Source organism: Venturia canescens, chromosome 2 (assembly GCF_019457755.1).
Source record: "Venturia canescens isolate UGA chromosome 2, ASM1945775v1, whole genome shotgun sequence".
Taxonomy (NCBI): domain Eukaryota; kingdom Metazoa; phylum Arthropoda; class Insecta; order Hymenoptera; family Ichneumonidae; genus Venturia; species Venturia canescens.
In genome coordinates, this window is record NC_057422.1 from 5,367,569 (window position 1) to 5,385,245 (window position 17,677).

Here is a 17,677-nt window from a genome sequence, read left to right on the forward strand (position 1 = left end):
AGAATAATGAGCTGTAAAAAAAAAACTTTCGACGTTTTATGCTCTTTTGATTTTTTTATTATTACTGCCCATGACCTTGTGGATTTTTACGATCCCATATCGCATCACATTAACCTCGTTTTCCCCACCCTCTGTTAATTATATTTCCTTTTGGAAAATCCTCAAAAGGCGTGCTGCTAGTGCACAGCTGCGCTTTCCTTTTGCACTACTGATTGCATTTGCACGAGGGCTGAGGGGAGTGTGGAAAACCTGACCGAACTCAGAACGAGGAGAAAAAAACTGGGAAAAACTGCGGCCTGCTCGGAGGTCGATGCGCGGGCTGGTGGACGGCTAAGCGTCACCCAACCGAGTATCAGCCGACCGAGGGTTGTTGAACTTGAGAGATTGCCAAAGCCACACACTGACCACGCACCCATCGCTGCTGGCTCCGAGATTCGATGTATTTCTTGGCTAAAAGTACGTCAAAAACGACGACGAATTCATTCGGTCGGAGTACGCACAGTTTTCGAGTTACCGTACCCCGAACCCTGAGGAAAGCACGTCGGAGATTCATTCGTCGAAAGACATAAAAAACGTGAGTGTGCATTAGACCACAAAACTGAAGTAAAACTTTTTTCGCAACGTACAGATATATGGGCCATTCCACCAATTATGGAATTAATTTGTGCCGGAGGGTCTGAATTATGCATAATGGTCATTGCTTTTCAAAAGGACGCGTCACTGTGAGCTTTCATGATTTAAAAAAAAAATTTTTGTCTAGCCGTTTCCAAGTTATAGAGGTTTGAAAATTGGCAATTGTTAACTTCTCGCGTTGGAAATATCGAACTCCTGAATTATTATTCGGAACACTAAACGTAGTCATTTTTATGTGAAAAACCTCAGCTTTTCGATAAAAATATTTTAAATATTCTCAGGGATCAGATAAATCCTGAAAAAGCAGTTATAACTTGAAAATTGCTTTTTCTCCTAATGTACCATATTTAAAATATTTTAAAATATTTTTTTCGTAAAGCTTAGACTTTTTTTGACAAAGGAACAGTGCTATTTTATTTTGAGATTCTTAATAAATCAACTATAAAATAATCAAGTTGAAAGATACGTCATGAATTATCGGTGTGTGCCGTACTGCAGCAACGGTCGTCACGTCATTTATGGGTTGAAGTTCAAAGATATCGACATATAACATTATATTCAGTAGCTGTGTACTTGAACATGTATATAAAAAACATGACATGCTTGTGGTTTTTCGTAGAGGATTACTTTCTTTAGTAAAAAGATGTTACAATTATTCTAATTTTAAAATTTTTATAAAATCAATTATTTTTATGGTTTCGAGCTTTTGGTTTTCATATCGTTCGTGTAAAGCTACTGAACTCAAAACTCATACACGCTTTACTGAGATGTATATATTTCATGAACTAGCAATGAGAAAAGAGAGAAAGAAAATATACGCGCGAAATTTCTATCACTTGCTTCTATTGGGATCTGACATGGAGGCGTGGCCTAAAATTAAAATGGCGCAGATGAGGGTCCAATCGCACAGGTTAAGCCCGTGTATGGTATAGGCTCACCGTTATAGATATTAAGGATAAATAATGGTAGTTTTAACAAAAAGTGATATTTATCGATGGTCCGGTTCAATTCATAGTCATTAAAACTTCTTTTTTCTTTTTTTTTTCTTTTTCTATTTTATTTTTTTCTTTTTTTGGATTATTCGTGAGGTGTAAACACATCTACTCCCATTTTTGTTTAATTTTGCGCAATAACACTAATGTTAATTGATATGTATCAATGAGCAATGCACCCGGTTATAGTTGGAAAATTCAACACCGGATGTCTCACGAATTTTGTCAGATCCCAAGAGGGCTTCTATCAAAGTTCATGTGGTTCATGTAAAGCGGGCTAACGCAACTACACTACGTAAATGAGAGAAAGGGAGAAAGAAAGAAAATGTGCATGCGCATTACTCTGTCTCTCTCTCTCTCTCTCTTGCTTCTAAAATACTTCCAAGTCAGAGCTCAAGACTAAATTTAAGAGTGGGGACGATGGGCCTACATCGTGTATTACCCATTCACACGAGTCCATGGCAATGAGCAAAAGAGAGAGAACGAAAATGTACATGCGCATGCGCATTCACACTTTTCGTAGCACTTCCGTTACACACGCTTCCGTAACAAGATTTTCACCAGTTTAACCCCCAAGCCCGGCGCGCCTACAGAAGTTTTACTTGAAAAATGATCACGCGAATAGAAAAAAAAATGTAAAAATTACGTGAAGCGCCCCGTACATTCTTGTAGATACGACCTCGGACATTTATTCCCTTTATTTAGTGAAGGAGAAATGTTCATCGAGTCGAAACGTCTTCGCCCCCGACGGACGACATCTTCTGAATAATTTAAGTTGACCTCCACAGCGAGGGGGCGAAATAAGATTTTAGACCGCCACCGGGCATTGAATGTCCAGGAGTGAGTAACAAGGGTGATATTGCACACACTCGAAAGTACAGAAACACACATACATTTATGATCCCACACTCTAAAAAGAATTAGGAAGTTCTCTCCTTCTGTACACCGAGGCTCGCCAGGGACTCGCATAGTTTCGCGTATATAATAAATGGAGTGAAATAAAATATTCAGATTCATTAATCCGTGACCCCGTCTCGTTCCTCGTTTTGGCAAAACTTGTGACCCGAGTTATGTTGGATCTGATGTTAAGTTATCACGAGGACGAGTGACGTTGGCTTACGAACAAGAAAACCGTCACTTTAGTTACATGACTTCGAAGCCATCGCTACTCCAATAGTACGCTCTCCCGAAGCTGTCTGCGGTTTCGAAGCTACTTTTTCAAAAGACTATACGCAGTCACCATACGACGCAGGTAAGAACGATGAGAATGAGGCTGCAGGAAAAAGGGCTCCGGGACAGGGGCTGCAGACAGCAAACCGGTCTCCGTAACGCACACTCTCCATTGTAAATTTATAGGTGTGCTTGCACCTGTATGAGCGGAGAGGAATCTTGCATCCAGCATTCTGCTGATGCATATACACGGGAGATCGGAGTGAGGGTGGCCGCGTGGATCACAGCGGTATGCACAGTTTAATTAGCCTACGAGCCAGACCATACATAGTACAAGCTCGGGGTAGAAACAGGGGTGAGAATTGGTCCCTCTAGCTCTAGCGGCGGAAGCAGCCGTTATAGATAGTTCAACCGTTGCTGCGCTGGCTGCTGCGTTATGCTATATTGAAGGAATGGAGACAGGAGAAAGAGAAAGCGAGAGAGAGAGAGAGAGAGAGAGAGAGAGAGAGAGAGAGAGAGAAAGACCGGGCGGGAGGGTGAAAAGGAGAGCGATGTATACGAAACAAGGGTGTACGGTGGGCATGGTGAAAGGGCGAGAAAGGGAGTGCGGGGTATGAGAATGGCGCGGAAGCCACCCCCTTTATCAAAGGCCCTGGCACTTTGCCACGTCGCACCGCATAATGAAGCAGGCACGTCGGGGGCTTTGGCTATACAGGTCCTCTCCTCGTTCTCCCGCGGCTCTCGAAACGCCGCGAGCCTATGTGTATACGCTATTTGGCCTCACGCGGAAAATGGTTTATTGTACGGGCGAGTACGATTCGCCAGATCTCTGTACGCTTCCCTCATCGTCTCTGTGTATATAGCGAGCACACACGCATTTATACACGTGCATATCGATGCGTGTATATGAAGCATTCATACACATAAATATCTGTCATCATTGAGGCTCGAGCATAAACTAAAGCATACGCATGCCTACGCCACACGTCCGAATTCATGATGACTACATTGATAGCCAGACACAAGGGCGTTTCGCTTTCCTACTCTTAATACGGCGCGCCGACATTCAGACATGACAAGACAAAAAGGCGGATTAACTTTCACAGTTAAACGCTAACATCTTCGCGTCAATGAATGTTTGGCTGCGAAGTACACAGTCGATTCGTATTTTTGAAGTTTTACGATCGTCCTCGGACACTAATGATGAAATGTTTATTACTCATTTGCGTATGGAAAGGAATCGATTTTCAGTTCAAGAGTCTCGGTTAATATATTCGATGGGTAAATCCGAGTTGTTCGCTTCAACGGGTGACGGATTTTCGTGCACAATTATACTCGAGAGTTTGGCAGATAAGAACGAATGAAAATACTAAAGTGCTTGAAGGTAAAAGAGAAATTTCATACTATTTTATGGCTTGAAGAAGATCATGCGTTTTATTTGTGATTCAAAAAAGCAACTGAAGTTTTTTGCTCTTTTCATGGTCAAAGAGATGATTGAAATTTATTCTCGCAATTATTAAAATTATGTGTAATTTATTTGTTGAGATTGATGAATTTTTAATTTCATGACAGCGGTTAAAATACTTTCGTAGTAAAATCGTCAAGGAAAATGTGACAGCCATTTTCTATTCATATGCGTATGCATATTTATATTTTAAACCAGCTGGCTCATGGTGTTGTCAAACCTTCCACCGTTTTTAGCTTTATTACTCGTTAACCTCAAATAAGTGCTTTTCTTTGTCCATTCTCAAGTAATTTTCACCGGTAACAAGGCTTTCTCAAGACGTCATCGATATCTAAAAACATTTAATTTTCTTATTCTCGTTTTTGGCTCTTTAAAGTTGGGAGGATTTCATTTCATTGTCATCACACAGGAAGTGTGCCTGTCATAAGAACCTGTGTATAACCCTTCAAAAAATGTGATTCTCGTGGAATGTTTTCTCGACAATTAAACGGTAGATCCTATATATAATCTATATTTCTAGCATATTTCCAAATTCCAACTCTGAAAGTTGGAATTTTTTATTTCCATTAGATTCGCATGATCTTCCTTTAAGAGGATGGATCAGTCGGTATATCGCAACCATGAGTGCGAGAGAGATAGTTGCAAATTTCGAAATCGAAATTCTTTGACACAGTTTGACCGATTAAAAAAAGGCTCTGTCAGTCGATTTTTGCAATCGTTCTGCGTAGGCTGACAGTGTCTTTTTTTAATCGATCAAACTGTGTCAAAGAATTTCGATTTCGAAAATTCCAAGTGAGGTTAGTCGACTGATCCATACTCTTAAGTGCAAATAATTCTGCGTTTTAGGAAACTAAAATAATTCATTGTTTGATTTATTTATGGATGTTTGTTTTTTTTTTCAAAGTTATTGCTATTGTTATTCTTACCAATGATGTGATTTGATATTTTGATGTGACGAAAAACATTCGCGTGCTAATAATTTTCCTAACCGTAATAACGTTTTTCTGTCATAAGCTCATTTCACTATAGGGAACTTATCACAGAAGAGGATTGCACATGGGATTTACCACGAGGAGGGAAAAGATCGTCATCAATATTTATCGTACAATAATGGGCCTTTTAACGACGATGATGAAATTGAAATAAACTCCCGCACCCCAATTCTCGTCTCAGTTTTAATCCTATCAGCTCCCTTTATTTTTGTCAAGTGTCAACGTTTTCTTCTCATCTCCTCGTTTTTTTTTACTGCCGCATGATTTTTTTGGTTAAGTTATGTGTCGGGTCGTGTCTAGGGCCATTGTGAATGTGCGGGGGTGGAAAGGCTCTTGGCGCGCGCGACACTCGACACGATGAGCGACGACCCACTGCGTTCTTCTATACTATTCATATACACGTGTGTATAGTATGTGTACGTGGGGGAAAGAGTGATGGAAAATGGAATATTGGGGAAAAATGGGACACCGGAAAAACCGAGGTTATTATTTTCGTTGATTCACTGTCGGCGTTCTATTTCCTGGCAGCTTGAGTTCAGATGATTTTATTTAAAAAATTGATGCGACGCGTATGATAATTTCGAAATAATAAAATTCGATGATCGTTCCGAAGTATGAAAAATATTTTTTCTTCGTCGCCCTCGCACCTTTTTGCCGCGTTGTTCCATTTTGTCTAACCCTCTCCTCTGAAAATAAGCACCACACATTTGTATACGTGTTTGTGCTCAACGCCAGAAGGATCTGGAGCCTGTTACAAAATGGTCGCTGTCGCGCCTTTTCATTCGAAAGCATTTTATACACAATATAGAAATGCACGTACATATGCATGTCTATAGATAACTATAAATGGCGGTAGCACACGAGCGAGAAGGCGCCGCTTTAGCGCGGGGCTGTAGGGGAGGCTTTTGAAGCAGACAGCATCGCTGCTGCCAGACCAACCAGCTCCTATCCGACACTCGCCATTTCCATATGCTAATTTTGGCGCTCGCGAACAAGCTCTCTCCTTCCTGTACTCTTCTCTCGTCCCTCGCTTGGTCTTTATCGTCATTTCTCTCTCTCTCTCTCCCTCTTGGTCTTCTGGTACCTGCAGCAGGTTCTCACCACCGGCAGCAACCGTTTCGCCGTCGTTCCGAACTTGTCCAGGATATCCCGAACGTGCAACGCGCCGAAGCACTCTCTCACACTCACCCATACGTTTTCTGGCCTCCCCACATTCTCACTTCCCGCCTAACTCCCTTGTAGTGCGATACCCTTCCTTCCCCCCCCCACCCTCCCCTCCCCTTCCCGTTTCTCTCACGAGTGCGAATATTTTTGGGACGCGAGATCCAAAGTAATTAGAGGATTAGCGTTACGGCGACGCGCACACGGCGAAGCTTTCGAATAATCGCGACACAACTTCCTTATAACCTTCACATTTGCACGCGAACATGTGCATACGTTATAAGAATATTTCAACGATCCTTATACGGCGTTCCCCGATAGGGTAATATCCAGGCATAGATTTAATGGTTGCTAAAAACTTTTTCGGTGCTTACATATAACGATAGACTATCAATTCGGGATTAAAACGGCTTAACAGTTTCAACGGAATCTGTTACGAAATAGTGGAAAAAATATTGAGAGTGATGAGAATAAGAATTTTGATACGAATGATCGTTACAAATTATCAATATTTGAGGACCGAACGTTTGCGATTGCTCGATGTAGAGGATTCAATTTAGGGCGTTGATATAATTTTTTTTGCCTCGATGGAAAGTAGGGCAGAGCGTTCGGAGAAGTTTTTAAGGGGTCTAGCTTAATTAGAATTTTCGAAAAATCGATTTTTTTGATTGCATTTTTCGAAAGTATGCATATTTAAAAGCTTCATATTAACATTTTAGAAAGATCTGAACAGTATTTTTCTCAAAATTACGTTTTTGGACGGCTTGTTGATAAAATCACCGAAACTATTCAACCGATCCTTACCAAAATTTTATCACATGTTTTTTATGACTGTAGCTACTATCGCACAAATCATACGAATTTATAAATTTTGAGTGGAACTTTTTTTTTCATCGCCATTTTGTGATTTTTAAAAAAATCAAAAATCATATGACACATGCTTTAGCCATTTACCCATTGAATCTAAAACCATTTTTATTTTTTTTCTCCGATCATCCCCATTTCAGAGATTTTATCAACAGCGCACACCCATTTTTTTTGGACCTGTTTTCTCCATTTTTCTGTACGAAAACTGAGTAAAATAAATATGAAAAAAATGTAGTGTATTTTAAGAATGTATTTTTTAGACCTACCACTTTTTATATCCATATTTATAATTTATACCTGTCAAAAAAAATTGTGCATGAAAATAGTGTTTTTTTGCCCGTCCAATTAGGATAGACCCCTTAATGTGCATCGAGTTCTGAACGAGTCTCTACAGGACCGGAGTGCTTTTAACAATGGAGATATCTAATTGGTGCAAAGAAAACTTTTTTCGTTCTGCTCCGATGCGTTTCTCGCCTGTGCTTTATTTTCCGTGGCATTTGGCGGGCGTAGAGATTAATTAGGCAATTGAAGCTGTATGAGAGTAAACGGTGGAGACTAGCCAGCAAGCAGAAGGTAGAATTACAATTTGAGCTCGAACAGTTTTTATCAACGAGCACGATAACGAGAGGCTGAAATTTCTGGCACTGGGAGACACAAGACGCCACTGTTGCTACTGCTGCTGCCTAGAATGTTCACATTTATCTTGAATTCGAGTATAACGAAACGTCTCCGATCAATATAGATATGCCTCCAACGACAACCAGCAACCGGAAGATAAGTCAGCAACTCATTCAGCGACTTTTATTTCCCAGTGGGAGAGATCGTGTTACTTGTGGAGAACGCTTAATCTCCTCTCTCTCTCTCTCTCTCTCTCTCTCTCTCTCTCTCTCGCTTTCTCTTTTCCGAACGACGAACTCGCGGTGGATTTTGTACCTCGTTCATATCAGGATACCATCCCCCGTGGTCGTTTGCGCTAGGTGTCCATCGGCATAACGAATGGGGCTTCGTGTTTCGGCTCCTCTAACGGAGATATTGCGCATGCGTAGATACGTAGCTGAGCATTGTTGTTCGCCATCGCTTATAAGCGAAATACGATCAAATTTAGTTATCTTGGCATAAAAATCGATTAGACCGCGTCATGTGCCGTGTGAGATTGACGTTGCCCAGCCTCTTCGCACCAAAATTCCTATGAATTCAACATCAAAGTATACAAATCCCGCATCAATTTTTGCATTAACATAAATGCCTTGATATTATCTTAAAAACTTCATCGCGAATTTAGTCCTCCATCTCACTTCCCCCATGTCCGCCTCCAAAGATTAACAATTTATTCCGATTCGAGTTTTTTTTTCTGCAATTCATGGAATTTCAATGAATGTGTTACTTACATAAACTGAGACTTATGAATTCGTGCGATTAAATACTTAACATATACGAATCATCGACTAATGCAAATCGTTTCGAAACCGCGCGTAAGCTCTCTTTATCTCTTCTCCTCCTCCCCCCCCCCTTCCGCCCCTCTCACTCTATCTTTTCACTCTTTTTTTCGATCTCTCGAGTAATTTGAATTCAAGACTTACACTTTCAAGCCGAACGGATAAGTACATAAGCGAAGCTCGTTCCTCGCGGATCTCGGATTTGCATGAATTTAGGGCTACGTAATACCACACCCCCAAAGTACGTACATATAGCTGTGTATGCGCGCGCGAGTGTGTATCCGTACATACTCACGTTTCTACTCTATACTTTACTCTGAATGTCCGACTTTGCTCTCTTCCTATTTCGGTCTTTCCTACTCCTCCGTCTTCCGTTCTCTGCGCCTCTCTTTCGCTCACAATTAATCTCGCTCTCCCTTTCTTTCCCATTGTCTCACACGTTTAAACATCCTCTGCATTACTCTGCTTGCATATTCTTTTTTTTTATTCTCGTTCCCATCTTCCGAATTCTTCCTTGTTTCAAGTGTTCCTGAAGCCCACGTAGAGCCACTTAATATTATTTTCCGTGGGCACGGCCTTTCCAAATCCAGCTCACCGAGTACCAGATTTTCGTGGTCGTCGGAAGGAAAAAAAAAATAAAATAGGAAAAAAAACGGACGAAAGGGGATGGAAAATAAAAAGTTGAGATAAAACGCGTGTGGACGCAGAAAGCATAGAGAGAAAAGCTCCATCACCGGGTTACCCGAAAATCGAGGGTTACACCGTGTTATCCGCCACAAAGCGCGATTTTTTCCTATCTCACACGTGCCCCTTTCTCTCCTCCTACCTCCCTCGCCCTCTCCTTCCCTCTGCTTCCGTGATAAAATGCGAGGACCGACCTCTCCGTAACACAGGGAAAGAAGCTCGTGCTTAAGCCTGACGCTTTCTCGTTCCGTCTTGATCTCTCTATCGCACCTCCTTCTGCCCTCTGGGCTTGCGGGGCCTCTTACTTACATATATCTTCGATCGAAGGAGGGGGCTGTCGAGAGGGACTCGTAAGATAGCCGGTGGGTTATCGCGAGGCACCGTAATCAAAGCGAAGCCGCGGATGGTAAGCGCGTTAAAATGAAAACACGAGGAACGCTCGGGAGAAAAAAATCGATTACTCTTCCGGATTCGTTCATTTTTTTGCCTCGATTCACGATTCTTCAAGACCCAAATTAGTTTGAACCTTTTACGCATTCGTATAAAGAGCGTGCAGTGACTAATTATATGCACAAAGGGTACAAAAATTTCAACCCAATTACACGAATCTCTCTAATGAGAAAATTCATGCAAATTTTCTCGATGAACAGAAATGTTGAAATGAGAATTTTTTGTCGGTTCATTATTGTTGAGTGAATAATTCCGTGAAAATGGAAACTCGGAAATTTACCGCAGTTGACTCGCTGCAAGGGAAACCACTTTGGAGGTCTCTAGAGTCTCTACATGGAGCATGACAAATTAAACATTGAAAATAAGCCATCCTGAGTTCGTCGCGTGTATATTGCATGAAACACTGCCAATCAAACCATCCGAAAAGTAGTTTACCATCACAGTGCAGAAATGAGTGGATTTGACGAGCCCGAACAAAACTTTTGGGCACGGTCTCGATGACTTTATTCAACTGATTACCTGGATTGGAGAAAAATCAATTTCCTGGCATACGAAAATAAATGGAGTGCTCTTCATCAATAAAAAAAACTGCGCAAGTAAAAAATTAAAAAAATAAACTTTTGAGAGATTTAAAAAAATAGAAATTCAGTTAATCGGACCAGACAGCTTCGGAGACTTTTGTCGCGAAGGATGAACAACGCGAACAATACAACGACAACTGATATCTTACGAATGAAAAATTGTAAAATTATAGATGGTAATACAAGATAATTTGAATGCAAGAGAAACTTTTGTTCTTGTCTACCTCCCTCGTTAACGTTATTTCGAGAATTTCGTCATTCCGCTGCCCCCGTTATTTCTGTTAACTTTCTCAAGCGATACAAGGCTTTTACGAAGTTGTGCAGGATGCGTTAGCACTGTTATACGATTCTCTCGTGTACGGGTGGCTCGTATAAGTGCGAAATGCAAAATTTTACAATCGGCAGTGCGCCATGAACTACTCTGCATTGGAAATGAATAGTCCTACTCCATGGTAAGATATATGAGGTTTATATAACCTATACATACCTATGTATATATATATATATCTTGTGAGAAGAATTACGAAGCATGTAAAGCGCGAGGAGGTCGAGTTTCTGTGCATTTTGAGTTTAACGATTTGGAAGGTGCTCAGATGTAAAAGCGGCGATAGTTGTGCTCTTCTCATCCACCTTTGCATTCGAGAGAAGTAAGTGTAGCCACAGCCGGGAATTCCATTTTCCAAGAATGGCGTTTACACATGTAGTACTACCTTTACGGGTATATCTGTAGAGAGAAGCTCGTAGTCAAATCACGGCGCAGAGAGTGATGGTGATGGGCACATCGGAGGCTTTTGAACATTTTTACAGCTAGTTCGTGACCCGACAGTCTGAAAAATTTGTAGATGCTGTCTGCAAAGAAAAATCGATCGAAGCTCAAGTATATATAGGGACCTTTGAAGATTGAACAGAACCGTAAAAAAACTATCGTTTTCTTCGGTCTTCGGCTCGAGTGCTTTTGTCGAAATATGGGGGACAGAAAACAAGGAGAGTGGCAACGAATCGTGTGGAGTATTGTAAAAAAGTTTCTAACCATGTGAGGAAACTTTTGTCAATGACAGAGTTGGACAATGTTTTTAAGGCTTTTGTTGCAAGGATGTTGCATTTTGTTTGAATTTTTCTTTGTTTTTAGTGCTTCGTTGGATTTCGGCATGTGTAAAAAGCCACTTTTTCAACTTTATCGTTTTTCCCATTCAGCATTTTTCTCGTTTGCAATAAAATATCGTTCGCAAGCAGTAAAAAGAAAATTCTCCATCGCGTACAGAAAGGCTTTATATTCTCGTTAAATGAGAAAAGTCATGATAATCATCTCCGCCTTTTTCTCCTTCTTTTTATCTCCTCCCTCCTCGCCCGCTATTGTCTTCAAAGAGAAATTTATCTTCTTTTTTTTAATCACTGACGGTATTTCATAGGACGACGTAGCATACTATTCGACTCATTCGCACAGCAGTCCCGAGAACACCCTTAATGATAGACTTCCAAAGAAAGTGGAAATAGCGGATGACAGTGCAGCGTTTTCAACTGTTGCTTGCGCCTGTGGGAAAAGCTTGATGGGAGTCGGCGTCGGAGCAACGGAACAGAGTCATCGCGAGGACAGAATTACGGCATAATTTATTACACGCATTACTTTTATTTAGGAAATATCCGTAAATTTTCTGAGAATAAAAGCTCTGTAGGAGGGCATGAAGTTTTACAGCTTCCTACGTTCCATCTTCTCGCTTCTTATTAATATACGTATATGTATGCAGATCCTATTGTGCTTGTAATTGGAGAATCGTTGGACTTCATTCAGCATTAAAGTGTAGCATTCTTAATATTTTCCTGGAGTTCCTCTCATTATGATTTTTTCCATTCCGAAAGAAATCTTGACCAAATGAATTTAGTCGGATCAACAAAATTCCGTTTTCAGTGAACAATCAAAATTATTCCAAGATGTCGTTCTCGCGATAAAGTTCCGTTTGCGTTGTAACATGTGTATTTTATCGTAAAATGAACAAATTGATTATTACATATGATTTTACGATGAGATATTTCATTTAACTAAATGCGGTTTGAAATTCATTTTTCTGTTCTGCTGAATAATTACCAAAAAAAAAAAAAATAAGCCTCTTTACTAACTTTTCAACAGTTCGATCAGTTGTTCAGACTTTTGTATATTTTCTACGAAACATTGTACGATAAAAAATATTCTGCTTGTCTCCGAGAATGCGAATGACTAAACATCTTTTTGCTTTTTAAGAACAAATTACTGTGCACAAAAAACAACACTTTCGCAAGGAACAACGGTTTTGTTGTTTCAATAGCACGAATAATATAAATCGAAATATTTGGTGGTACAAAATCTCAATAAGCTGATTAAATATCCTGAGAAATCAACCAAATATCAATAGTTATAGGAACAAAATGTTTTTTTGAATAACTTTCTCAAGATACGACCAAAGATTTGTACGCCTCAACTGTGGCATAAAAACTACAAATAATCAATGGTTCATTCAACAAAATAAATGTTAACCAAATGAATTTTGTTGAATCAAAAAAATTCTGTTTTAAATGTAAATATGATATTCTTATCATATTATCTATCATTCTTTACAAAAATTAGTCAACACAAGCTCGAGTATATCGTTGTATTTTTTTCACATGACTACGAACCGTAAAAATAATTGATTGAGAATGTTTATTCCAACATCCTTTGATACGCCGTAAGTTCGTGTTGAAATATGGAAAATGTTGGAACAATTCTTAGTCGAAGTTACTCCAATGAACGCAACTGTAAGAGTGAAATCAATAGCTCGTAAATATAGGGAATTCCTGGCATATAGACGCGTGGGTACTCAGAGTAGAGTTAGCGCTTGCTGAGCACATTCTATACTCGTTTTTCCGTTTATATACGACACACATTGGCCGAATAGACGGGGAAATGGATGGGATCGTTTCTCGTGGGTGATTTCACGGGTAAAAGCGCCTCGTCGCTCCGTCGCCATCGTTGTCGTAGTCGTCAAATCACGAGGGTGTTAATGTAGAAAACCAACCGGTCCGTTTATAGATATCGTGCTATTAAAAGCAGCGTTACAACGGTGTAAATTCAATGTACTTTGGATTTTTATTACGTCATGCTGCCGCCCGCTGAAAATCAATGGAATGTTATAAAGCTTTTGAATTTCACGAATATTCCACCTTTACAAAAATATCTGGTGCGAATATCACAGCCTGATGAATTCAAGTTATGAAGGACATGAAACCATAAAACTAGTTTCCACTCATTTTTTCGTGTTTTTGGCCACACGTTGAATCAAACGTGCGCACTCAAAACTGACGAATTATCTCGAGATTTTCACACAAAATATTTCTCGCCTGGTTATTCGTGTTTGTAATCCATTCGCGTTCGAGATTCGCGAGTCATAGTGAAGCAGCGAATACGAATAGTCGAGGTTCCGCACGTCAAGGATGAAACTGCGCAAACGGAACGCGGAAAAGGCGACGTAAAATGACAGTATGAGCCAGTGGTTTCGAACAGACTTCGGAGCTTGAAGCAAATTCGTGATGAGTAGAATACGCCCGTAGGTCACGTGCTACACTGCTTTCATTTCCGACCACACCAAACTACGTACCCTTAAGACATACGGTTGGAGTTTGCTTGGCAGAGAGCAAGTGAGTGCTGTCCAGGAGCGATGAGCCTGGAATTCCTCCAAGCTTCAAGTCGAGCGTTTTGGCAGTGGAATCTCTTTCGTACATACATGAATCCTTGTAAATGTGTGCATTCGTGTGCGCGAAAGTCATTTAGACTCGAAAGGGAGATATTCGATCACAGCGATGAAAGTTGTGGCTAATGGATCACTGGGAATAGATTAACAAACAAAAGGACGATTTCGAGATTAATATTTTCACAGATACTCGTCGTGATCACTGGAGAATAAATCTGCTGCACATTCGACTGCGTTCTGAATAATCGAGGAGATTTGCAAACTCAACGTGCTATTTATTATTCGAGCGTTCACAAAAATTGACGGATTTTCGGGCCTTGAAACAACTTTGAAAATTGAAAATTTGTCTTTCAATCTTTTAATCGAGATATCAGAGTTAAAAAATTCTATCATAGAGTTGAAATATCAATAAATGAGCCCTTCAAATTTAAAAAGTCTATGCTCTGATTCCTCGCCGCAAAAAAATCGCAAAAAACCCCATAAAATTCGACCACCACACGAGTCGACCTCCTTAAATCGACTTTCATTCCTGACACTATCTTGCGACGATCATCGCTGATTTAGCCAACATTAAGAAAGACATCAATCGAAAATGGTAGTTACCAGGCACACGTAGTACGAGCTAATAAACATTTCCAGCTCCTACAATCTCCAAGCTCAATATACCCTCGCTGAGCGCACGTGACTGCTATTTGTGATTGTATGACATGTCGAGATGCAATCTTCGAGTCTCCCTGCATGTACACACATGCGTGACCGCACCAGGTACACGCACGTGTCGATGCTTACTTTGCCACACGTTTGCACACGAAAAACACACAACAAAAGTGTTGAGTATTGTCCACATTTAATCGTATAGTTTAATCACTAGGTTGGGCTTCATGGGAAATGTTGTACTCAGTGTTATACGCGATGTTTAATATTTCGTGTTGCGATATAGGTCAAAAACGGCAGACGCGTAGCTGGTGCAGGGAACCTGGTCAACATTAGTCAGCCTTCGGCATACACTGGATTTCATTGATCGTCTCATCCGGACTCATCGTTTCAGGATTCACTGAATAAATATAAAAAAAGTTCCTCGATAATTCAATTTCAGGAATGATTTCATTGAATGTAGTTGTGCAAGTTCGATTAAATGGCTTCGCGAGTACTGACCTTATGTCCGTTGGTCTGTCTGTGTATATTTCTTTTAAGGTAGAAGCTACCTTTTTGCGGAGCAAGCGGTGAGAGGGGTGCTTCTATGCTGTAGCGTGGAAAGCCTCTCGTCTTACCAACTGCACGTGGATTTGGTTTCTGGTTCTCAATTTACATGAAAAAATGATAATTGTGTACTTTTAGATGAAAAAATAACTATTTCAACCATAATGTTCCTAATTTCGGGGAAAAAAGCTTCTTGTTTCATATTTCAAAATATCAAACATTTGCTTTGTCAGCAGCAATGCAGGGTTATGGTTTCAGTTTTCAACTGTTGGCTGCCCTGCTAAAGCTCGAGGGCAAGCTGTAAGTCGCACTGTTTGTACATAGCTATACACGAGAGTGCGTCGATCGATGCGACGTTGCCGCGGTTGAAGCTGTGTCCGCCAGAAGAGAGAGAGACAAACTTCGTTTATTAATTTTCTTTCGCACATTGCAGATAAACGGCACGATGAAATCGCTGCAAATTTAGCAAAAATTATTTTGACAGTTGGTTCATATGCTGATGTTCGTCTCATCAAAAAGTGGCTTTTTTAACAGTAGTTTTTCAATGTTTTCTTGCGTTTTTTTACCCTTTTTCATAAGATCCAATGTAACAAAACTAATTCAGTTTTCTCAGAAACGCTATGGTCGAACCCCTTAAAATTTCGCGAACAAATAGTGTACACACTCTCCAACGTATCCACCAATTTGCATAAAAACCCCTCCTTTCTGTATATAGGGTTCCACCTTAATTTTCGAAATCCAATAACTGATTCATTGCTCCCGAGAAGAAGGTCACATTAGAAAAGCATTTAGAGTAGTTGATATGATATTGGATATCCCACATACGTGTATAGTACCGATATACAAGCATTATAGCACTCGACGTATTCTGCTCTTTGTGTATACCGCACACTCCTCCAAGTTCTATGACTATTCGTAGCAATAGTATACAAACTCTGGTGCATCGTACAGGCTATTCTGATTATTCTGATTCAGTATCTCCACATATATACATATCAGACCAATCCTAAACCTAAATGTGTACTGGGCCTGCGGGGCATAGTGCCACGATGCTACTTGTATCAGTAACGCTGCGTTCTATATAGATGTCGTAATGTTCCATTATATCGCGTCATATGCGAACCTCTAAATTCTATATATACAAGCATCCATTCGTAATTAACGATTCGAAAGCAACCCAAACTGATAGCACTCCCTTCTGAGATAACATCTACCCCGTCACAATACCGAACAAACAGATACTTTGTACTAAATGATAAATATATTCGAAATTGTAATGAAAAGGTGAATTGCTGTACCAGCGGACCGCTGCACGTACATTTATGTGCTGCCATGCTGAAAAACTGTGAATGCGATCGCAATTCGTGGCTGTTGAAAATGAAAGGATCGTTCGTATTCACAAGATTCGATGCTGTACATTCGAGATAACGGTGGTTTGATATTTATTTATTTATTTATTTATTAGATTATTATAAATTTGAGAGAATTACGAGAAAAAATGTCGTTGGGCCTCGAATGGAACAGGACATGGTTTGCGTTGTAGCGTTGAAGAAAAATGTCGTTGCGATCAGACGATGACCGATGCTCTGATAAATTTATATTTTAAGCAGACTCGTTCAAGTTCCTCTTCTTTCTTGCGCTTGTCCAATCATTAGTATATATTCATTTATGATTTAAAAATAATTCTGACCTCACAATATATCTCGAAATATTTCTTGGAAAGAAAAATATTGAATTTTCTTAGTATTTCAAAAGGATAATGCGACGCGTTCCAAGTCAAAGGTGCGTCGTCTGCGCGTTATTGGGCTCCACAGGTGAAAGTCACGAATCATGTTTCAAGGTGTCGGTCATCCGTGTGCTCCTCACAAATCGGAAGCTCGGGGCGCGAGTGCACGGCAAGCAAAAGCAAGGAGAGCGCACCCGTAAAGAAAGGAGCGAGGGAGCCGAGGGGCTGCTTCCGGATGTACGGTAACGTGGGAAACAAGACACTTCGCGCTTAAATAATGCATGAGCGGCTGGCGTATTTGCCGGCGCGCTCTAACCGCCTGCGTACACATGTATATAAGTATAACGTTATAGGAACTTTACCAGAAAGTGAAGAAGTGTAAAGCCTGCTATTTCACGCATAAAATAAGGTGAATTACGACCTTTTGTAGGTTGACCTAACCCCATGCATAATATAAAAGTACGAAGATGCTCAAATTACAAACTTACCGACACTATTTTTCCATCGACTAATACCTTAAGGAGGTATCAATGAAAATGTTGGTCAAAGCGAGGTATTATGACGATGAGTGCAGTATAAAAACGAGACGTTCCAAAGTAAAGATTGCAGTAATATACTG

At 40.3% G+C, this 17,677-nt stretch overlaps 1 long non-coding RNA gene across 1 annotated transcript in view; it reads left to right on the forward strand.

The window, feature by feature from the left end:
- Nucleotides 1-433: 433 nt before the first annotated feature.
- LOC122406481 (uncharacterized) overlaps nt 434-17,677 on the forward strand; it is a 31,772-nt gene continuing 14,528 nt past the window's right edge. Inside the window, exon 1 of the long non-coding RNA XR_006259978.1 lies at nt 434-574. This is a non-coding gene — a long non-coding RNA (uncharacterized lncRNA). The remainder of the gene's footprint in view (nt 575-17,677) is intronic.